At 46.6% G+C, this 25035-nt stretch overlaps 1 long non-coding RNA gene across 1 annotated transcript in view; it reads right to left on the bottom strand.

Annotated features, from left to right (window-relative positions):
* LOC136625376 (uncharacterized) overlaps positions 1-20925 on the bottom strand; it is a 66284-nt gene extending 45359 nt beyond the window's left edge. Inside the window, exon 1 of the long non-coding RNA XR_010792541.1 lies at positions 20797-20925. This is a non-coding gene — a long non-coding RNA (uncharacterized lncRNA). The remainder of the gene's footprint in view (positions 1-20796) is intronic.
* Positions 20926-25035: the final 4110 nt, after the last annotated feature.

Raw genomic sequence — 25035 nt, 5'->3', positions numbered from 1 at the left:
ACAAACAGAGAAGTACACTATTCCACATGTCAAAGTGTATTTTGTCGGTCTGCTTTGCTGCTATATACATACGTTGACAGCAGCAGGAATATCCCCTCTCCCGATGTACAGACCATGTTTTGTATAGGCATATAAATGTGATGCAGCTTATTTCCCTGCTCCCTCCAATGCAAGCCTGTTTAAGTTCTCTGCTGGTATATAAGCTTTCACGCCAGCAGCAATATATCCCCTGTAGAATATCTGTTTCTATTAAGAACAGACCATGTTTTATATAGGCATATAAATGTGAACCAGCTTCTCTGTCCTATATTCAACTGTAAAATGGCCACTGGTTACGCTTTGCCTATGTTATATATGACTAGGTCATGTGATGCAGGCGTCCAATGAAACTGCTGCCCATATGCAAGATGGAAGAAATATTTGGTGACATCAGCAAGGCACCCTGGTTGCCGATTGGCTGCCTACTGACCTCTGTAGAAGGCATTATGGGAAATTTGATTTTCCTGCGATTTTTGTCAAAAATTGGTTTAGAGTTACCTTATTTGATTTTGCTACAATCCGAGTGATTCTTTTTTGCTCAGCTGTTCAAGATGAGCAGCATTTGTTATATGTACCATAATCTATACACATGACAGACATAAAGTGGCCAGCAGAGAGAGTCAGAGACAACGGATTTCTAGTTTGTAAAGAATACAACCCATATTATATTTATGGAAGGACTGCAAAGCCTGTGGAGCAGGAAGTGTCTTCTGTGTGCCAATAGTTAGTAACCTATAAACTCAACATATCAGTTTAGTAGAGCGGCAATAGACAGGGAGTTTTATTACATTATACAGGGTGTGATCAAAAAGACTGACCCCGCACGAGATCTCAATATTGGTGTCCTATATCAACCCCTTAAGGACATGGCCTATTTTCGGCATAAAGACGCAACGATTTTTGGGGAATTTTCATCTCCACTTTTCAAAAGCCATAACTTTTTTATATGGATGTATGAGGGCTTGTTTTTGTGTGGCGAACTGTAGTTGGTATTGGTGCCATTTTTGGGTACATAGGCTAAATTGTAAAACTTTTATAAATGTTTTTTTATGATAACAGGGAGAGAAAACACATCAATTCTGCCATAATTTTTTTTTACAGCATTAATTATGCAGCATGAATGACACAATACATTTTTTCTGAGGGTCGGTACAATGGCAGGAATACCGAAATTCTTCTTTTTATTTTTTAGGTTTTTCCACAAAAAAACCCATTTTTTTGGAATTACTTTTTTTCTAGATCGCGGCATTCAAAGTCCTATAACTTTTTTATTTTTCCAAGAATGGAGCTCTGTGAGGGCTTGTTTTTTGCGTGACGAGCTGTAGGTTTTATTGGTACCATTTTGGGGTACATACGGCTTTTTGATCACTTTTATTGCTTTTTTGGGGAGGCAAAATGAAGAAAAAATAAGCATTTTGCCTGTTTTTAGGGTAGTTTTTAACGCTTTTCGCTGTGCAGGATAAAAAGCGTGTTTGTTGCACACATCGTTATGAATATGACGATACCAATATGTGGGATTTTAATTTTTTAAATAGTTTTTTATACTAATAGGTGAAAAAGCACAAAGGTTTTTTTTACATATTTTTTATTTTGACACAATTTTTATCTTTTTTTTTTTTTTTTTACACTATTTGTGTCCCCGTAGGGAAATTGTACCATAGAAGCTATGATCGCTATGATAAAGCATTGCAGGACTTCTATCCTGCAATGGCTTATTGGTTGTAATAGTGATCATAGGCACTGGCAAAGTGTCTGGCGTCCTGTTGCCATAGCAAACCGTCAACCCGATGACATCACAGAGGGAGCACGCTCCCTCTGTGAACCTTTTAAATGCGGTGAGTAAGGGGTTAACAGCGAGGGTCGCTGTCCCGATGTTGTCCCGCTGTTGCAGCAGGAGGCCGGCTCGGTGACAGCCAGCTCCCGCTGTCGGATAGCACGGGATACTGTATCTCTTAATCTCCCGCTATCTACAGGGAGTAAGTGTACGTCCTGTTGCATTAAGTACCCCACTGCCAGGATGTACAATTACACCCTGTGGCATTAGGGGTTGAAATAAAAATAGCATATTTGAATAGGAAGGCATAGATGCGTTACATGATAGTATGGCGCATGGGCCCCATGGGTTCCTGGAACATGGATTTGAATTTTTATTTTGGCCCCAGTAAGAGGATAAAATTCAATTGCTGTGATAGGGGCAGATCATACAGGAAGTCATCCACTATTGTCTACAGAAGACCAGGTACCATGTTGAGAGTCCATGGTATGAACACCGGTGCAATGAAGCCACTTTGAGTTTACTTTTCATACTTCAGTTATAGCAGTTGTCCCATGGCACTTAGATGCAGAAATAGGATTTCTGCTTCTCACATGCTACTTTTCAACTTTGCAATTGAGTTTTACTCTCTATCTCTTACAGGAGCCACAAAATTGAAATCCATGTTCGGGACCCTTAGAGGCCCGTGAGCCATACCATCGTGTAGTGCATCCATGCTTTCCTCCTCAAGTACACTATTGATATTTCAATTAAGGACACCGGTATTGAGATATAGCGCTGGATCACTCTTTTTAACTATACCCTGTATACAGCCATAAGATATATGATGACATGAAAGCAAGTAAATCAATCATATAACTAGGCAATATTTATTTGAAAGTGAATTTCAGACATATTTCAATCTGATTTCCAATAGCAAGAAACACCTTATGTGCAGAAGGTGTAGGTCCGGGTACTATTTTGGAGCAGTGAACACATTAAGCTGTCTGAATAAAAATACCCAGTAAGGATGTGTCATGCTGACTAATACGGTGACATGCTCGGGACTTGAAACTGGCCAAGAGTTTGTAAAAGTCTATTTTTAATTTTCCTGATCAAATATCACACCACATTGATTGCTTTTATAAGAACTGGTGACCCTCAGATGTTACACAGACATACTGTACAAGTCAGGTTTACACTGAAGAACATTTAAGCATGTACAAGAGACTACACCTAGAGCCTATATGTATCCAAAGGGTCTGACACTTTGTATCTACTCTGTGTAGGAGTATACACCAAGCAGGCACCCCCCTCTATATAGGAGGCTGTGTGAGTGGCTGTCTCATCAGTGTCTTCCACAGGTGCAGCTGGCTCCCTCATTTGGCATTTGGCTGCCTGCATGTTGAGGTGGTGCACATATTTGCCCTCCTGTATCACTAAGTATATGGCCGTTTTTAGATTTCCCTTTCTGTGATACATTTATGCTATATGACCCATCATTTCTTCAGAGCGCAGTGAACAATAACACATTTCACAATATGACTATCATTGACTGTTCATTGAGGACAGTAAAGGCCCCTTTACATGGCCCAATTATCAGGCATGAATGTTCCCCCAAATGTTTGTTAACTTGATCATCAGGTCGTGTAAAAGGTTCAACAATCAGACGACAAATGAACAAATGCTTGTTCATCAGCTGATTGCTTGTTTTCAACAAGCATAAAAAAGGGGAGAAGTATAGCCACCTCTTTGGAAACTAATGCTTTTAATAGCGATTGTTTGTCTCCATACCAGCTATTCTCAGCCTGATAATATTATATATGATCAACATGCTTTGCCAATCAATGTTCATTACATCAGGCTGACAATCGACCCATATAAAAGGACCTAAAGGGGGCTATTACATGAGCACTAGCAGCTGCTGCTATTGTTTGTATTTTCCCAATATTTGTCGGACTGAACCTGCAAGTACAGCCTAACAATTAGTGCTATTACACAAGTGATTACCTTATTTGAACGAGCGGCATAAGACCCCATTTACACTGAAAGATGATCACTCAAAAATCGCTCAAACAACAGGTTGAGTGACAGTTTTGAGCGATCATCTTCACATAGTCTATAAGAGCCAATTAGCTACTAAAGAGCTATGCAGGAGGAGTGGGACACCCCCGCTATTGCTCGGCGAACAATACAGCTGTTTTTTATAACCAAACAGCTGCATTGTTCTCCGCACTTACAGCTCACGTCCCGCTGTGAACTACCAGCGGGACACAAGCTGAAAGAATCTTATCAGCGCTGCCGACTGTGATAACAGCCTGCACTGTTGATAAGAGATCATCGCTCAATTCTAGAAAACTAGAATTCAGCGAGGAACAAATCGTGCACCAAAACTGCACGATGTCCGCGCATTTAGATGCAATGGTTATCGCTCAAAAGACGGCTTTGAGCGAATTTTGAGCGAGAATCATTATGTCTTAATGGGCCTTAAGTCATTGCCAGGCATCTCTGCCAGTGGCGTATCACCTGCAGGAACAAAGTACTGAACATGTTGAAATTCAATATGTTGCCATGGGAAGGGGCAGTCAAGGAGCCTCCAAACACATTAGATTGTTGATCAATCAAAGTGAAATCAGTGAGTTTGGCCTTCTTTTATCTGTGTATGGCCGGGTTAAGGCTAGGGCTCCAAGGCAAATTAGTTCAAGATAAAAGCACAATATCACATTTGATAGGTAAATGGTAACGTTATAGGATATCATGTGGAAGAAAATTTTTGGCATGAAATTAAATCTGAGCATAAACAAGATTTTCTGTGATTAAAGGGTGCAATCACAGGGGCGTATGCGTATTTCGGTCCGTGAATACACAGTGTATTCACAGGCCGAAATACACTGCTGCCCTGCGTTTTTCTGCCTATTGGCAATTTTTTTTCGCGTTTAAAGAGGAACACTCAAGGTCACATTAAGCAGCGTATACACAGGTTTCCTGCGTATTTCCTGCATGTTTACACATGCTCATTGCTTTCAATGGGCTATTACAATGTGTAATGCGCACCAAGATAGGACATATTGTGTTTTTTCATGCAACCAAAGATCATGTGAAATATACACAGCTGTGAGTAAACCCATTGAAATTAATAGGCTCCATTCACTGCATAATAAGTTGCGTATTTACGCTCGTGTGAATGAGTCTTTAGCAGTGGAGCCTTCATTCAAAAGATAAAAAATAAAAATCATTTTGCCAAAATGCAGATAGATTTAGCCCTGTTCCACCATCAATTTTCTGGGTTTCTGTTTCTATTTTCTAAAAAAATTGAACGAGACTATCTCCGACATCTTCTGGTCTGAGGGTGTCTGGTGCCGATATTTAATGAAGACTTTGTGTACAATATGGGGAAACTGTTTGTCATGAAGAAGTAATAATAATCTTTATTTGTATAGTGCCAACTTATTCTGCAACGCTTTTAGGCACATAGGGAACACAAACAATATGAAATGTGCAGAAATTACAAGAGTAAGGCCTCCTTCCCACGAACGGATTTCCGCCGCGTAATTCGCGGCGAAAATCCGCTGCGTTGCCCGCAGCTATTAGGTTCTATTGAACCTAATAGCTCCATGCTCACAATGCGTAATTCCACCGCGGAATTACGCACCGCGATTTCTCCCGTCCTCACCCGCAGCATGCTCTATTTTCTGCGGGCGAGGACGGGCTGTACGCACTGACGGCTTCCATTGAAGTCAATGGAAGCCGTCCATTCACGCTATCTCCCGCTGTAACCAGCGGGAGATAGCGTGAAAAAACGCTTTCCCGCCCACCGCCGCGCGTCATATGACGTCATATGACGCGCCCGGCCGCGTCACGTGACACGGCCGGCCGCGGCACGTGACACGGCTGGTGACGTGGCGGCGGTGGGCGGTGACGGGCGGTGACGCGCGGTGACGCGGCGGCGGTGGGCGGGGAAGCGATTTCACGCCATCTCCCGCAGGTAAGTATAGGGGCTCTGGGGGGCGCCGTGACGGGCTTCACAGCGTAATATTACGCTGCGGAGCCCGTCACGCTCGTGGGAAGGAGGCCTTACAAGTGATATTCAATCATTTGGAATCAGAGGAAGTGGGGTGATACAGAAGGTACAAGGGCAGGCGGCGGAGCTAGGGGGAATACAGCAATGTGAGGATAACATGTGATATACAGTTTTTAGGACATAAATGGGAAGGGGGTAGTACAGGATGTATGGGGCAGGAAGTGTACATGATAGGCAAAAGTGGAAAACCATAGGGAGGGGCAGGGAGTATATTGTGGGGGCCGTGGACTAGATCAGGAGGTTTGACATGCTACTTTGAAAAGGTGCGTCTTTGAGGCATGTCTAAAGTTCTATGCGTCCGGAATGGTCTGGATGTTTTGGGATAGAGCGTTCCAGAGGAGCGGTGCTGCGCTAGAGAAGTTCTGGAGGCGAGCATGCAAGGTTCATATTAGAGGGGTGTTTAGTCTGAGTGTGTTAGCAGATCGGAGCACGCGGGCTGGGTGATGTATGAACAGGAGGAAAGCGATGTACAGTGGCAGGGGCACTATGGAGAGCATTGTGTGTATTAATGGATATAGGGGTTCAAAGAAGGTCACACAAGTGTTAGCCATGAAGGAGCTGGACACATGTTCACTTCCACGATTGATTACAACTTTGAATGTGCACATGAACTGATTTTTTTTACTATTTCCCCCCAATAGTCTTGACCTTGCCCCATCAGACTATCACCTGTTTGGTCCCCTAAAAGAAATCATAAGAGGATGAAGATTCACATCTGATGAAGAGGTGAAGACAATGGTGCATTCATAGCTTGCAGATAAGCCTAAAACATTTTTAATGAGGGAATATGAAAGCTGGACAAAGTGTATTGGAAAACAAGGAGATGAGGTTTAAAAATAATGTATTAGTTTTTTCTGAAAGTTGATTAAAATAAATTCTATAGCCAGAGTCTGGATAATTTTTGACTCAACCTCAAATCTTTCAAGACTGTGATATTGTGGTTGAATTAAATCGCATGTACCTGTATTACATTATATATTACAACTAGAGATGAGCGAGCACCAAAATGCTCGGGTGCTCGTTACTCGGGACGAACTTTTCGCGATGCTCGAGGGTTCGTTTCGAGTAACGAACCCCATTGAAGTCAATGGGCGACCCGAGCATTTTTGTATTTCGCCGATGCTCGCTAAGGTTTCCTTGTGTAAAAATCTGGGCAATTCAAGAAAGTGATGGGAACGACACAGCAACGGATAGGGCAGGCGAGGGGCTACATGTTGGGCTGCATCTCAAGTTCACAGGTCCCACTATTAAGCCACAATAGCGGCAAGAGTGGGCCCCCCCCCCCTCCCAAAAACTTTTACTTCTGAAAAGGCCTCATTAGCATGGCATACCTTTGCTAAGCACCACACTACCTCCAACAAAGCACAATCACTGCCTGCATGACACTCCACTGCCACTTCTCCTGGGTTACATGCTGCCCAACCGCCCCCCCTCCCCCCCACAGCGCACACCAAAGTGTCCCTGCGCAGCCTTCAGCTGCCCTCATGCCACACCACCCTCATGTCTATTTAGAAGTGCGTCTGCCATGACGAGGAACCGCAGGCACACACTGCAGAGGGTTGGCACGGCTAGGCAGCGACCCTCTTTAAAAGGGGCGGGGCGATAGCCCACAATGCTGTACAGAAGCAATGAGAAATAGAATCCTGTGCCACCGCCATCAGGAGCTGCACACGTGGGCATAGCAATGGGGAACCTATGTGCCACACACTATTCATTCTGTCAAGGTGTCTCTGCATTCCCCAGTCAGACCGGGCTTTTTAATTCATAGACACAGGCAGGTACAACTCCCTATTGTGAAGTCCCTGTCGACCGACAGCATGGGTGGCTCCCTGGAACCCACCGGCGGTACATAAAAATATCCCATTGCATTGCCCAACACAGCTGAGGTAGTAATGTCGTGCTTAATGCAGGTGGGCTTCGGCCCACACTGCATGCCCCAGTCAGACTGGGGTTCTTTACAAGTGGAAACAGATGCATTTATAATTCCCTGTGGACCCACAGCATGGGTGGGTGCCAGGAAGCCACCGGCGGTACACAGAAATATCCCATTGCATTGCCCAACACAGCTGAGGTAGTAATGTCGTGCTTAATGCAGGTGGGCTTCGGTACACACTGCATGCCCCAGTCAGACTGGGGTTCTTTAGAAGTGGACACATGTAGGTTAAACTCCGTGTGCACCTACAGCATGGGTGGCTCCCTGGAACCCACCGGCGATACACAAAAATATCCCATTGCATTGCCCAACACAGCTGAGGTAGTAATGTCGTGCTTAATGCAGGTGGGCTTCGGCCCACACTGCATGCCCCAGTCAGACTGGGGTTCTTTACAAGTGGAAACAGATGCATTTATAATTCCCTGTGGACCCACAGCATGGGTGGGTGCCAGGAAGCCACCGGCTGTACATAGAAATATCCCATTGCATTGCCCAACACAGCTGAGGTAGTAATGTCGTGCTTAATGCAGGTGGGCTTCGGCCCACACTGCATGCCCCAGTCAGACTGGGGTTCTTTACAGGTGGAAACAGATGCATTTATAATTCCCTGTGGACCCACAGCATGGGTGGGTGCCAGGAAGCCACCGGCGGTACATAAAAATATCCCATTGCATTGCCCAACACAGCTGAGGTAGTAATGTCGTGCTTAATGCAGGTGGGCTTCGGCCCACACTGCATGCCCCAGTCAGACTGGGGTTCTTTAGAAGTGGACACATGTAGGTTAAACTCCGTGTGCACCTACAGCATGGGTGGCTCCCTGGAACCCACCGGCGATACACAAAAATATCCCATTGCATTGCCCAACACAGCTGAGGTAGTAATGTCGTGCTTAATGCAGGTGGGCTTCGGCCCACACTGCATGCCCCAGTCAGACTGGGGTTCTTTACAAGTGGAAAGAGATGCATTTATAATTCCCTGTGGACCCACAGCATGGGTGGGTGCCAGGAAGCCACCGGCGGTACATAGAAATATCCCATTGCATTGCCCAACACAGCTGAGGTAGTAATGTCGTGCTTAATGCAGGTGGGCTTCGGCCCACACTGCATGCCCCAGTCTGACTGGGGTTCTTTATATGTGGTTTCAGATGCATTTATAATTCTCTGTGGACCCACAGCATGGGTGGGTGCCAGGAAGTCACCGGCGGTACATAAAAATATCCCATTGCATTGCCCAACACAGCGGATGTAACATCAGCTGTAATGCAGGTGGGCTAAAAATTCATTTGATTACACTGTAGGCGAGGGCCCACAAAAATTGCTGTATCAACAGTACTAATGTACATCAGAAAAATTGGCCATGGCCAACCAAGAGGGCAGGTGAAACCCATTAATCGCTTTGGTTAATGTGGCTTAAGTGGTAACTAGGCCTGGAGGCAGCCCAGTTTAACGAAAAATTGGTTCAAGTTAAAGTTTCAACGCTTTTAAGAGCATTGAAACATATAAAAATTGTTTAGAAAAATTATATGAGTGAGCCTTGTGGCCCTAAGAAAAATTGCCCGTTCGGCGTGATTACGTGATGTTTCAGGAGGAGGAGCAGGAGGAGGAGGAGGAGGAATATTATACACAGATTGATGAAGCAGAAATGTCCCCGTTTTGGATGGTGAGAGAGAACGATGCTTCCATCCGCGGGTGCAGCCTACGTATTGCTTAGGTATCGCTGCTGTCCGCTGGTGGAGAAGAGAAGTCTGGGGAAATCCAGGCTTTGTTCATCTTGATGAGTGTAAGCCTGTCGGCACTGTCGGTTGACAGGTGGGTACGCTTATCCGTGATGATTCCCCCAGCCACACTAAACACACTCTCTGACAAGACGCTAGCCGCAGGACAAGCAAGCACCTCCAGGGCATACAGCGCGAGTTCAGGCCACGTGTCCAGCTTCGACACCCAGTAGTTGTAGGTGGCAGAGGCGTCACGGAGGACGGTCGTGCGATCGGCTACGTACTCCCTCACCATCCTTTTACAGTGCTCCCGCCGACTCAGCCTTGACTGGGGAGCGGTGACACAGTCTTGCTGGGGAGCCATAAAGCTGGCAAAGGCCTTGGAGAATGTTCCCCTGCCTGCGCTGTACATGCTGCCTGATCTCTGCGCCTCCCCTGCTACCTGGCCCTCGGAACTGCGCCTTTTGCCACTAGCGCTGTCGGATGGGAAGTTTACCATCAGTTTGTCCACCAGCGCCCTGTGGTATAGCATCATTCTCGAACCCCTTTCCTCTTCGGGAATGAGAGTGCAAAGGCTCTCCTTATACCGTGGGTCGAGCAGTGTGTACACCCAGTAATCCGTAGTGGCCAGAATGCGTGTAACGCGAGGGTCACGAGAAAGGCATCCTAACATGAAGTCAGCCATGTGTGCCAGGGTACCTGTACGCAACACATGGCTGTCTTCACTAGGAAGATCACTTTCAGGATCCTCCTCCTCCTCCTCTTCCTCCTCCTCAGGCCATACATGCTGAAAGGATGACAGGCAAGCAACATGGGTACCGTCAGCAGTGGGCCAAGATGTCTCTTCCCCCTCCTCCTCATCTTCTTCCTCCTCCTCCTCACCGCGCTGAGATATAGACAGGAGGGTGCTCTGACTATCCAGCGACATACTGTCTTCCTCCGGCTCTGTTTCCGAGCGCAAAGCGTCTGCCTTTATGCTTTGCAGGGAACTTCTCAAGATGCATAGCAGAGGAATGGTGACGCTAATGATTGCAGCATCGCCGCTCACCACCTGGGTAGACTCCTCAAATTTTCCAAGGACCTGGCAGATGGCTGCCAACCAGGGCCACTCTTCTGTAAATAATTGAGGAGGCTGACTCCCACTGCGCCGCGCAAGTTGGAGTTGGTATTCCACTATAGCTCTACGCTGCTCATAGAGTCTGGCCAACATGTGGAGCGTAGAGTTCCACTGTGTGGGCACGTCACACAGCAGTCGGTGCACTGGCAGATTAAACCGATGTTGCAGTGTCCGCAGGGTGGCAGCGTGCGTGTGGGATTTGCGGAAATGTGCGCAGAGCTGGCGCACCTTTCCGAGCAGGTATGACAAGTGGGGGTAGCTTTTCAGAAAGCGCTGAACGACCAAATTAAAGACATGGGCCAGGCATGGCACGTGCGTGAGGCTGCCGAGCTGCAGAGCCGCCACCAGCTTACGGCCGTTGTCACACACGACCATGCCCGGTTGGAGGCTCAGCGGCGCAAGCCAGTGGTCGGTCTGCTCTGTCAGACCCTGCAGCAGTTCGTGGGCCGTGTGCCTCTTCTCTCCTAAGCTGAGTAGTTTCAGCACGGCCTGCTGACGCTTGCCCACCGCTGTGCTGCCACGCCGCGTGACACCGACTGCTGGCGACGTGCTGCTGACACATCTTGATTGCGAGACAGAGGTTGCGTTGGAGGAGGAGGAGGAGGAAGGTGCTTTAGTGGAGGAAGCATACACCGCCGCAGATACCACCACCGAGCTGTGGCCCGCAATTCTGGGGGTGGGTAGGACGTGAGCGGTCCCAGGCTCTGACTCTGTCCCAGCCTCCACTAAATTCACCCAATGTGCCGTCAGGGAGATATAGTGGCCCTGCCCGCCTGTGCTTGTCCACGTGTCCGTTGTTAAGTGGACCTTGGCAGTAACTGCGTTGGTGAGGGCGCGTACAATGTTGCGGGAGACGTGGTCGTGCAGGTCTGGGACGGCACATCGGGAAAAGTAGTGGCGACTGGGAACCGAGTATCGCGGGGCAGCCGCCGCCATCATGCTTTTGAAAGCCTCCGTTTCCACAAGCCTATACGGCAGCATCTCTAGGCTGATCAATTTTGCAATGTGCACGGTTAACGCTTGAGCGTGCGGGTGCGTGGCGTCGTACTTGCGCTTGCGCTCAAACTGTGGCACTAGCGACGTCTGGACGCTACGCTGAGAGACATTGCTGGATGGGGCCGAGGACAGCGGAGGTGATGGTGTGGGTGCAGGCCAGGAGACGGTAGTGCCTGTGTCCTCAGAGGGGGGTTGGATCTCAGTGGCAGGTTGGGGCACAGGGGGAGAGGCAGTGGTGCAAACCGGAGGCGGTGAACGGGCATCGTCCCACCTTGTGGGGTGCTTGGCCATCATATGCCTGCGCATGCTGTTGGTGGTGCCTCCCCAGCTGATCTTGGCGCGACAAAGGTTGCACACCACAGTTCGTCGGTCGTCAGGCGTCTCTGTGAAAAACTGCCACACCGTAGAGCACCTTGACCTGTGCAGGGTGGCATGGCGCGAGGGGGCGCTTTGGGAAACAGTTGGTGGATTATTCGGTCTGGCCCTGCCTCTACCCCTGGACACCGCACTGGCTCGGCCTGTGCCCACACCCTCACTTGGCCCTCCGCGTCCTCGGCCGCGTCCACGTCCTCTAGGCCTACCCCTACCCCTCAGCATGCTGTATTAGCAGTGATTTGATTTCACAGGCAGGAAAGAAATTGGCGCAAGCCTGCAGGCCAAATATAATTTTTTAACTTTTTTTTAAAAAGGAAAGGCCCACTGCCTCTAGTGAATGAATAATAAGTTTAATAACTGTGTTGCGGCCCTGCAAAAGTGTCACAGAACTTTACTGTTGCAGAGTTATTAACTGTGGCAGAGCAGGTATTTCCCAGGCAGGATAGAAATTGGCGCAAGGCTGCACTCAACCGCAGCTGGTTGCGTCTGATTTTTTTACGTTCTCCACGCAGCACACACGTACCCAGAGCCCTTAGGACTGACAGAGGCAGGGCAAATATACTTTTTTCCCTTTTGTTTAAAAGGATAGGCCCACTGCGTCTATTCACTGAATAATAAGTTTAATAACTGACACTGTGTTGCGGCCCTGCAAAAGTGTCACAGAACTTTACTGTTGCAGAGTTATTAACTGTGGCAGAGCAGGTATTTCCCAGGCAGGAAAGAAATTGGCGCAAGGCTGCACTCAACCGTAGCTGGTTGCGTCTGATTTTTTTACGTTTTCCACGCAGCACACACGTACCCAGAGCCCTTAGGACTGACAGAGGCAGGGCAAATATACTTTTTTCCCTTTTGTTTAAAAGGATAGGCCCACTGCGTCTATTCACTGAATAATAAGTTTAATAACTGACACTGTGTTGCGGCCCTGCAAAAGTGTCACAGAACTTTACTGTTGCAGAGTTATTAACTGTGGCAGAGCAGGTATTTCCCAGTCAGGAAAGAAATTGGCGCAAGGCTGCACTCAACCGTAGCTGGTTGCGTCTGATTTTTTTACGTTCTCCACGCAGCACACACGTACCCAGAGCCCTTAGGACTGACAGAGGCAGGGCAAATATACTTTTTTCCCTTTTGTTTAAAAGGATAGGCCCACTGCGTCTATTCACTGAATAATAAGTTTAATAACTGACACTGTGTTGAGGCCCTGCAAAAGTGTCACAGAACTTTACTGTTGCAGAGTTATTAACTGTGGCAGAGCAGGTATTTCCCAGGCAGGAAAGAAATTGGCGCAAGGCTGCACTCAACCGTAGCTGGTTGCGTCTGATTTTTTTACGTTCTCCACGCAGCACACACGTACCCAGAGCCCTTAGGACTGACAGAGGCAGGGCAAATATACTTTTTTCCCTTTTGTTTAAAAGGATAGGCCCACTGCGTCTATTCACTGAATAATAAGTTTAATAACTGACACTGTGTTGCGGCCCTGCAAAAGTGTCACAGAACTTTACTGTTGCAGAGTTATTAACTGTGGCAGAGCAGGTATTTCCCAGGCAGGAAAGAAATTGGCGCAAGGCTGCACTCAACCGTAGCTGGTTGCGTCTGATTTTTTTACGTTCTCCACGCAGCACACACGTACCCAGAGCCCTTAGGACTGACAGAGGCAGGGCAAATATACTTTTTTCCCTTTTGTTAAAAAAGAAAAGGCCCACTGCGTCTATTCAATGACTAATACAACTGTGTTGCGGCCCTGCAAAAGTGTCACAGAACTTTACTGTTGCAGAGTTATTAACTGTGGCAGAGCAGGTATTTCCCAGGCAGGATAGAAATTGGCGCAAGGCTGCACTCAACCGTAGCTGGTTGCGTCTGATTTTTTTACGTTCTCCACGCAGCACACACGTACCCAGAGCCCTTAGGACTGACAGAGGCAGGGCAAATATACTTTTTTCCCTTTTGTTAAAAAAGAAAAGGCCCACTGCGTCTATTCAATGACTAATAACTGTGTTGTGGCCCTGCCTACACAATTCTGTGCCTGTAGTATCAATGGAGGGTGCAATGCTCTGCACCGCCGATTTTGAGAAAAAAAAAAAAAAGCAACACAGCTAACAGCAGCCTGCACAGTACTCCACACAGTTAAATGTGGCCCTAGAAAGGACCGTTGAGGTTCTTGAAGGCTACACTCACTCCTAACACTCTCCCTGCCTAAGCACCACTTCTGTCCCTAATACCGGGTGCAATGATCTGCACTGCCGATTTTGAGAAAAAAAAATAAATTTCTCCACTGCTAACAGCAGCCTGCACACACGTAGATGTGGCCCTAAGAAGGACCGTTGGGGTTCTTGAAGCCTACACTCACTACAAACACTCTCCCTACAGCAACTCCAATAGAACAGCACTTTCCCTCAGCTAACTCACAAGACATCTGAGGCGAGCCGCGGGAGGGGCCGACTTTTATACTCGGGTGACATCTGATCGCCCCAGCCACTCACAGCAGGGGGGTGGTATAGGGCTTGAACGTCACAGGGGGAAGTTGTAATGCCTTCCCTGTCTTTCAATTGGCCAGAAAAGCGCGCTAACGTCTCAGAGAGGAAAGTGAAAGTAACCGGAACACCGCGTGGTACTCGTTACGAGTAACGAGCATCCCGAACACCGTAATATTCGCACGAATATCAAGCTCGGACGAGTACGTTCGCTCATCTCTAATTACAACACATGATGTAGCAATGCTATCTAATGCAATTGCATTAAAGAAAATAGTTCTGCGAGTTTAACTGCCTTGGAGCCATGGAGAAATAATAATGAGTTCATTTTATTCTATCCTGTGACTAATCTAATTAAAATAAGCAGGTATATTCCAGACTTCCATTAGCAGAAAGCTGCCAAGATCAGCACTAAACTGCTTATAAATACAGAAATAATAGTTGGGGGAGTAGTAAATGTGCCATGTCCTGACTAAAGGCCCATTTACACGGAGTTATAATCGCTCAGAAATAGCTAAAAAGCGATCATCGTTGTGTTTAAATGCGCGGCCATCGTGCACTTTTCGTGCACAGCTAGCTGATCGTTAAATTCGGGCCAACCTAAAAATCATCCTTCGGTCTTATCAGCAGTTCTCTGCGGGTAGTGCTGATAGCATTGTTTTCCGTTGGAGAACAAAGAAACTGAAAGCAGATAAGAGTCCTCTGGCTATTAACTGCATTCAGCTAAAGGCTTCATTTGCACACTAGATAACTATTAAGTAGCTGAGCAGCTACTTAATAGTTTATGCAAAATGATCGCTCAAAACTGTCACTCAAACTGTCGTTTGAGCGATCTTTAAGCGATCATCGCTCCGTTTAAATGGGCCTTAACTCCTTATCCTATCAAGAATCATGTCAATACATATAAATATAATACGCAATACAAACTAATCTTATAATATAATAGGGTAGAGAGAGCAAGATGAAAAAAAAGGATCCATCTGGATTCCATCCTGCCCTCCATCATTTTCCCAGAGAAATTAGAGCATTGTGCTGCTCTATTTTGTCTGGCATTTTGTGCTGGATTTGCGGTGGCGGTTCTGAACCTGAGCCTGCAACACAGATGTGAACATAGCCTAAAGTTTTTCTGATCTTGTTTTCCATATCAGAATGGAATACTGAAAGTAGAGTAAAATACTGGTTCATTCATGTAGAGAGCAACTACGATACCCTCCACAGACATCACCAAAATGTCACTAAGGCCTCGGTCACACGGACGTTTTTTCCCGCGATTTGCGGATCGCATAACGGATGCGTATCCGCAAATCGCATGACCGGGGCCGACGATTCACTGAAAAAGCTGCACCTAGCAGCGTTTTCAGTGAAACCGCCCAACACAGCCCGCTATCCTCTGCCACAGCTGTGCCACAGCTGTGGCACAGCTGTGGCATAGGAGAACAATGTTGACCCATTGAATTCAATGGAGCCGGCAACACAGCCGGCTCCTTTGAAAGCAATAGGCTGCCGGCGAGCGCGGGATGAATTTTCGGGAAGGGCTTAAAAATATAAGCCCTTCCCTGAAAACCATCCTAAAATGTGTAAAAATAAAAAAATAATATATACTTACCTTTTCCCTGCAGCCGGAGTTCAGCCGCATCCGGCCGGCAGTTCTCCTGAACAGCTCTGTGTAGTATTCAGCAGGCGGGGATTTAAAATTCCCACCTGCTGAATGGGCTGCCTCTGATTGGTCACAGCCCTCACCAATCAGAGGCAGCTCTCACTCACCCATTCATGAATTCATGAATGGGTGAGTGAGTGCTGCCTCTGATTGGCTGAGCGCAGGGACCAATCAGAGGCAGCTCTCAGCTGTCATTCAATAGCTGAGAGCTGCCTCTGATTGGTCCCTGTGCTCAGCCAATCCCCGCCTGCTGAATATTACACAGAGCAGTTCAGGAGAACTGCCGGCCGAATGTGGCTGAACTCCAGCTGCAGGGAAAAGGTGAGTATTAGGGATGAGCGAGTATACTCGCTAAGGCACTACTCGCTCGAGTAATGTGCCTTAGCCGAGTATCTCCCTGCTCGTCCCTAAAGATTCGGGGGCCGCCGCAGTTGACAGGTGAGTTGCGGCAGGGAGCAGGGCAGAGCGGGCGGGAGAGAGAGATCTCCCCTCCGTTCCTCCCTGCTCTCCCCTGCAGCTCCCCGCCGAATCTTTCGGGACAAGCGGGGAGATACTCGGCTAAGGCACATTACTCGAGCGAGTAGTGCCTTAGCGAGTATACTCGCTCATCCCTAGTGAGTATCCTTTTTTTTTAATTTTTACACATTTTAGGATGGTTTTCGGCAAGGGCTTATATTTTTAAACCCTTCCCGAAAATTCATCCCGCGCTCGCTGGCAGCCCAGGAAAGAGGCATTCATTGGCACAAGGGAATGCACCGAAGGTGTGATCACTTGGACTGGGGTTGATGTAATGATGCAATCTCAGCTCCATTTCCTGATTGTGGCCAGTGCGCTGCAACAAATACATTCCATCAATATATTATAGATTAGCCCAGTTCCAATAGTTGGAGCAAACATTTATCCATCATTTGTGGGATAGAAAAGTGGTGTGGTGTGCCACGCTTAAAAGTAAGGGAGATCAAACAGTCAAAAATATGCACTTTTAAGCTTTTATGAGTGCATCAAGCAATACTTGGGGGATTATCACAAAGTATGATTTTACCTCTGTCGTTATAGAAAGTACAGGACCGTTTCAAAAAAGATAGGAAGCAAACTCTGCAGCATTTCCGCATCCAACAAACAGTCAAAATCCATACTCTTGGTGCGGATTTTGACTGGCAATCAGCTGCGTAACCCAGCTAATTTCATACTATGCAGCATTCTCCCTCATCTCCTCCAAAGGCTTACCGCTATCAGTGCTCTCTGGCTTTTGGTTCCCAGCACCCTGTAGTGGTCTCACCTGACCAGCATCACCTAACCAGCAGCGCCACACCAGACCAGGCTGCTGGGAATCGAAAGCCGGGGAGTGCTACCCCCTCCAGGTCTTCAGAGCGACGCTGCTCCTTTGCTCTGCGTTCCACCTCCCTTCTCCTCTCCTTCTGTGGAACTAAGGAGGAGAAGTCAGGGGAGGAGGATCCCGGCTGCACACTACCATCATTGTGTGCATCCCACAGTGTTGCTGCTAATTGATTAGCAGCCAGGAAGCCGCATCTCCTTGGCTGGTAATCGCCTTCATAGTGACCAGACATCCCGAAAGTGGGAAAAAAGCCACCCCGCTTAGGAATCCTAGGGAAAGAGGAACTGTCCCATCTAAATTGGGACGTCTGATCACCTTAATAAAACTTAAGCATGGACTGGTCCGTGTAAGCAGGCAGTTGTTCACTTATGAACAACTTCCTGTTTACTGTGAAAGAGGTGAGCCAGAACAATCTCCAGCCCTCTCCACCTCCATTCACTAGCGATAATAATTCATGTGTAAAAACACAGGAATGATTGTAGTGGCCCAGAACACCATCCTGGTCCCCTCCATAAATGTCATACACGTTTTGTCCTATGTAGATGCTCTGTGCACAGCTTGTCTTGTCATATCCAGTGTGCGTGTTGCACAGCTACGGCGCTTGAGAGGTTAACAGTAATAAAGTCATTGCCTGCATTTAAATGTAACAGTTTGTCATGTCATGTGGTATGAGTGAAGGATGTAAATAGGAGTGCTTGAGAGCGGGAAGAGGGCTTCCATCTTGTCTACCTGAGAGAGTGCTAACATAGAGCAACATGGAAGCACCTTCAGCTTCCATGTTGGTGAAGATGGAGGAAGAGGAGCGACTTCCCGTAGCGCTTGGAGTGTGGATGTGAACGGAGTGAGTCCCATCAGTAGAGAGAGAGCCCTACAATAATTCTGTTTAGGTATCAGTTCACACTACAGGCTTTTCCTGTGCGGCCGTCCAAAGTTAGGATCACCGCACAGAGGTACGTGATGGAGTTACACCGACGCATCTGCCGTGTGGGGTGTTTATTGTTTGAGCCTTGTCTGTCAATAATAGTCTGCCAGAGAGTCTGTGGAGCAACCCCTGCCCTCTTCCTCCTCTAGAGTGTTCCCAATCCAGGACCGGTGACGTACAGATAACGTAGACTATAGGACCATATTCATCCTGTGTATCCTCCCTAACTCTGAGCTCTAACCTGCTGTTACTTAGAAAGAATTGTACCTGCATTACTTTGAGTACCTGTTGTAAAAGTTTATTCACTCAGTAAAAGTTATACCGGACCCTGATTGTTCCTGGGAACCTGAGGTACTATACACAAGTCTCTGTGTACAGTTCTCTGCTGCGTAGCATACCAGTATGGGGAACGGTGGCATCACGAGTGATAAGTACTACTACCCCCATCAACCCGTTTATTCCCTATCATAGGGGTGTCAAAGCTGGTCTGCGATTTTACTCTGACCTTGGCTGCGTGTCATCCCTTCAAGACCAGAGCCTAGTAAGTGCTGCTGTGACAAAACAGCGCTTCTTCCTCCCAGCTCTTTACGTTAGCCAGGTGCCCAGGGTCACCCCTCTGGGCTGTTGCATGATCATCACTGGGACGACCTGTCAGGCATCTGGTCATCTAATGTAAAAGAGCCTAAAAGTGTGAAAGTGACCTGTTAGTATTTAGTAAGCATTCACTGACATGTTGGTACATGTTACAAAAATTAAGTCACAAGAAGGTATGACTCACAGAGAATGACAAGTCAGTAAATACGCCAAACAAGTATTTTCAGCCTGACCTTCAAATGTAAAACTGTTAATGACTCTGCAGAAATTTCTCTTTGCTGAATGATAACACCCATTAAAAAAACAAAGAGAATTGAATACTTGTTCATTTCAAGGTCAATGACGGATTATTGCAGGACTTCCAGCAAGCTAAAGGACTGTTAGGTTATAAAGAAGCAGATAGAAGAAGTAGAATCATAGTGTGAAGCAATGCTGATGTGGAGCTGAGAAACAAAAGCAATTAGTGTGCCCCATACTTTTCACAAGTTGTCTCAGTTACAGAATCTCCTGCTCTCATCTGACTAGTCACGGGTTGTGGCGGGCTGCCAGCGCTGCCTACACTAACACAAGTTTCCTGATTTAGAAGAGTAGAAGTCCTGCATAGTTGTAATGTGAATTACAGGATATAAACCATAATATGAGTTTATACTGTTATTAAATGATATACAAGAACTGTTATATGAGCGCATGTATTCCAGGAGTCATTGACATTTACAGCCTCTCACAAGTTCTTTAGTCTCTTCTAACCTTCCCTCCGCTTCTCCCACAGTTGACACTATCAATTTCGGAGCCCAATACTATAAAATTGTTATGTCATACTATGCTGTGGCAACAGCCCTTGTGACAATTTACTAGTATCACACTTCAAAAGTAAAGAAGCTGATGGCGGGCAAACTTGGGGTTTCTCTTTTAAGGGGTATTCACATCTTGGTAAGTTGTTCCCCATCCATAGTATAGGGAACAACTTGCTGATCAGTAGAGGTCCGACCACCAGGATACCCAGCAATCCAGAGATATCTCCCCCTGGAGCCTCCTTAAACTTTGATAGCAGTGGCCGCTGCTCAATTCACGTCAATGGAGGCACCGTAGATTGCTGAGAGCTTGAACTCGGCTCTCTCCAGTAGTTCCCATTGAAGTGAATGCCACTGCTTTCAAAATTTAGGGATGTACCTCTGGATCAGTGAAGGTCCCAGTGGTAGGACCACACAGATCAGCAAGTTATTCCCTATCCTGTGGATTGTGGATTTATGTGTTATCTCTCAGCAAACATGATGTTAAATGGGGATGTCCATGTCTTAATCCCACCGATCAACTGTTTGCGAGGCAACTGGCAGTGTGTACGGAGCAGGAAGCAGATATCTCCAAACACATTGCAGTAGTTCCATCAATAGTTGTATCAATAGTTAAGAAGCGTACAACCCCTTTAATATCCATTTGATTCATTTTTCACATTCTGCAGAAGAAGGCATCATTTTTGAAAATTGAAACCGTTGAATCACAAATGTACAGCAGTCGTTAAACTCACGTTCTCTGCTTGTTCCCTCCAGTAAAGTGTCAGGACATTAGATATCTTTCAGAAATCTTAAAGGGGTTATACAACATTAGAAAAAAATGACTAATTTCATTAAAAACAGTTGGTGTGCAGAACTGCAGCTTAGTCATATTCACTTCAATGAAGCTGAGTTGCAATACCAGACAGGCATCTAGAAGAAAGCAAGCATATTTTTTTTTTCATTTTGTACAATCCCTTTAAAAGGTTGTCTCCTCAAGGTCTATTAGAGCATATGGACTCCATAAAGGATAATGCCTACCGTTTGGGATCTTCCTCTAGTATGTAGAAAGGTCGAGGGAAACAGGTTGGGGTTCTCCCATCCTCAGCAATGAAGGGCTCTTCACGGTCTGGACCCCTCGAAGGTAGAGCCCAAACACATGAAGCAACACCATAGTTTCCCAGTCAACATAAATGGGAGGTGCCACCAGTAGGGTCTCGTGTCTCAGTTTTGGCCATACCGGTTTGTCGGAGGTTCTGGACCAAAGTAGGTCTGTGGGGTCGCCGTGACACGCAGCTGTCGAGGAAAACTCTGAAATTTGCCGTACTCCACGATGATTCTTAGAAATCTTTAATAAATCACTTTATAAATAAGGCTTTAACCCCTTCCCGCTCCTGGACGTACCTGGTACGTCATGGCAGCCTGGTACTTCCCGCAACATGACGTACCTGGTACGTCCTGGAGATAACACGGGATCACATAAGATCCCGCGCTATCCTGCAGCGGGAGCCGGCTGTCAGTCACAGCCGGCGTCCCGCTCCAACAGCGGGGGGACATCGGAGATGCGCCCGCCGCTGTTAACCCCTTCCCTGCCGCGATCTAAGTAGAGTTCACAGAGGGATCGCGATCCCTGTGTGTCTCCGGCCGGAACTCGCGATGTTATCGCGAGAGCCCGGCCTGTCACCATGGCAACAGGACGCCAGACACTGGCGTCCTGTATTGCCTGTGCCTATAATCGCTGTACAAGCGATAAGGCATGGCAGAGCAGTAGCTTTGCCATGCCTTATGACAGCGATCATAGGCACAGTGATGTAAGTCCCTCAGAGGGACTCAAATAGTATAAAAAAAAGAAAAGAAAAGTGTAAAAAAAAGAAAAATGTAAAAAAAAAAATGTAAAAAACCCCTTTTTTATGCTTTTTCTAATATTAGCATAAATAAAGGGAAAAAAAACTAAAACCCCACATATTGGGTATTGACGCGTCCGTAACGACGTGTACAAAAAGTTGAACATGCTTTTTATTTTGTACGACAAAAAGCGTAAAAAAAAACGCTAAAAAACAGAGGCAAAATGCTAATTTTTAGCATTTTGCCTCATAAAAAATGCAATAAAAGTGATCAAAAAAGCCGTACATTTCCCAAAATGGTACCAATAAAAACTATAGCTCGTCTCACAAAAAATAAGCCCTTAAAGAGCTCCGTACATAGAAAAATAAAAAAGTTACATGACTTTGAATGCAGCTATAGAGAAAAAAAAAAGATTTCCAAAAAAAGGGGGTTTTATTGCAAAAAAGTGTAAAAACCTAAAAAAAAATAACAATTTTGGTATCGTTGTTACCGTACCGACCCGCAGAAAAAATTTAGTGTGTCATTTATGCTGCATGATTAACGCTGTAAAAAAAAAAAAATCTATGGCAGAATTGATGCGTTTTCTCTCCCTGTTATCATTAAAAAAAAAAAAAAAAAATTTTACGATATTGTCTATGTACCCAAAAGTGGCACCGATAAAAACTACAGATCGCCACGCAAAAAACAAGCCCTTATACGGCCGCGTCCACGGAAAAATAAAAAAGTTATGGCTTTTGAAAAATGGAGATGGAAAAATACCAAAAAATCGCTTGGTCCTCAACGCCAAAATAGGCCATGTCATTAAGGGGTTAAACAACACTTAGAAGAGCCTGTTATCGTGCCGGGTTTCAACAGTGTGTTGATTAAACAGTTCTTACCTGGTACAATATAACAAACTCTCCGTTTGTTGAGTATCGGAAACCCAGAAAAACAAGAATTGCCAAACCTGGGAACCTGGACTATGTTTGTTGAATTAGAATGCTCCTAGGCATACTCCTGGCAACCAGGTACAATTCAAGCAAAATACAGCATGGAAGTAAGTGGACCCGAGGTAGCTACTGAAGCTAAGCTCTAGTACAGAAACAGTTGCTGACAAACTTTTTCTGCCCATGGGGCCACTACTTTTTAAAACTTTGCAACCTGTCCAAGAGCTTCTCTAGTGTATGTCTGCTTGTCTTCACTTATGGCATGTTCTGCCTACTTTCTGGTTTCCGATCAGTGATATCCCGCCTGGCACCAACTACTCCCCGAGCTATCCCCCCTCTTAAGGAGCGACTACACCTGTTTAGCAGCACATTACCAACCATAAAGTAACAGTTTCACACGAACTTGCCATGCTAATTTTCCTCCCCTCTCTCCCCAGCCTACGGGAGCTGCTAGCAAGGGGAGGGGGAGGGACTTTAGCTACACAAGCTGCTGCTAAACTCCCTCCCACCTCCCCTTTTCTGACGGCTCTCATAGGCTCCCATAGGAGTCTATGGGAACCAGCTACGTATTCCATGCCAGAAGACGCTCATTTGAACAAATGCATTGGAATCCAATGATTCAGATGGTCACAATTTTGTAGCCAGCGTTTTATTGCGACTATTTTGCGTTGTTGTGAAAGAGGCCTTACTGTTGTTTCTGATACACAGCGATGTTCATAAATACAGCCCAGTGGAACATAAGTTTTAATAAAGCTGTTGAAATCACGATTTGCATGATGTCACAAAAGTACATACAGAAAAGTAAAACTAATATATGCCAAGGGTGATTACAGCGAAGCCGTTCAAGGTGAGGTACAAGGACAAAGGATATGTTGTTTACTCACCCGCCCTAGTAACACTGGTTGTCCTGCAGTCACAGTCTTCACATAGCAGGCAATGTAATGTTTACAACGATGCCTGAAAATTCAGTCCTTCACAAAGACTATACTTGATTCTAACAACAAACACTACAATGCGCCTTAAATGGCTTCTGCCTTGAAAAGAGTGCTCTGCTGTCTACAGAAGTCAATGGCAGCAGGATCCAACTACTCACACTAGTGTATTTAGGCTGTGTATTACGCATGTATTTTTAGTGCATGCATTACACAGTGCTAAAAGTCCATTGACTTACATTGGGCCATTCAGTGCTGTGTTTTTTATGCGCACTGAAAAAAAACGCAGGATATCCTATTTTGGTGCGTAATCTATATGAGTGTATAAAATATACTGTAAATAGTCAGATTACACATGTATTAGCTGCGTAACACATATTACACGTGTAATACGCAGACAGAAAACTCTTGTGTGAGTGAGCCTGTAATAGTGTCCTACTGCATCCTGGTGACCGCAGGTTCATTGAAGTTCATTGCTCTATCTTGGCATGTATTACGTGCGCATACAGAACCCCACACGCAGATGTCAAACTACCCTGACATAGGCCTCCTGCACATGGGCGGAAATTCCGTGCCAGGATTTCCCGCAGAATTTCCGCCTGTGCCTGCCTGCATAGGATTGCATTACAAAACGCAATCCTGTGTAGATGGCTGTGATTTTGTGTGCGTGAAAACACATGCTGAAAACACACGCAGAAAACACATCACAGCAAAGGTCACTCCCGAAGCGCCGGCTCCGCTCTGCGCATGCGATGGCTGGGCGGCAGCCGGCACAGCACAGAGAGGAGAAGACGCGGAAGAACGTGAGCTGCACTGGTCTCTGCAGGAGCGCGAGTCGGATCCTCGCAGCGGGATCCGACCCGGCCGTCTGCAGGCGGCCAAAATCTGTTGCAAAAATGCCTGCTCTGGATGTGTTGCAAATTTTTCATCTTTCCAGAAAAATAGTGTAAATTTTGCTACATGTGAATCCACCCTTACCCTAGATACTGAATTTCTCTCAAGTCCTTCATTTGTGTTCCCCACAATCCAAACTACAAGTTGCATGTATGGATCTTACAGTATATGTGAGAGAGTTCTGTATAGTATGTTGCTGCTATATAGGGGATTAAAAAAATACAAGAACAGCTACACTTAGGGCTCCTTCCCGCGTAATACGTGGTGGAAATCCATAGCTCAATGCTCACGGTGCGGAATTCCACCGCGGAATTCCGCACCGTGAAATCACCCGACCTCACCCGCGGCATGCTCTATTTGCTGCGGGTGTACGCGCCGACGGCTTCCATTGCAGACAATGGAAGCCGTCCGCCACGCTATCTTCCGCTGTAGCACAGCGGAAGATAGCGTGAAACCGCTTCCCCGCCGCGTCATATGACACGGCCGGCCGCGTCATGTGACGCTGTGGGCATGTCATGTGACGTGGCCGGCGTGTCACATGACGCTGCGGCGCGTCACGCCGAAACGTCATGCGGGACGTAGGACGCCGGATCCGCAGGTAAGTATTGGGTCTCTGGGGGTCGCCGTGACGGGCTCCGCCACGGAATTACGCAGCGGAGCCCGTCACGGCCGTGTGCAGCCGG

This window comes from Eleutherodactylus coqui, chromosome 4, assembly GCF_035609145.1.
Source record: "Eleutherodactylus coqui strain aEleCoq1 chromosome 4, aEleCoq1.hap1, whole genome shotgun sequence".
NCBI lineage: Eukaryota > Metazoa > Chordata > Amphibia > Anura > Eleutherodactylidae > Eleutherodactylus > Eleutherodactylus coqui.
Note: the sequence above shows the minus strand (reverse complement) of the source record. Positions and strands in the feature narration are given on the sequence as shown.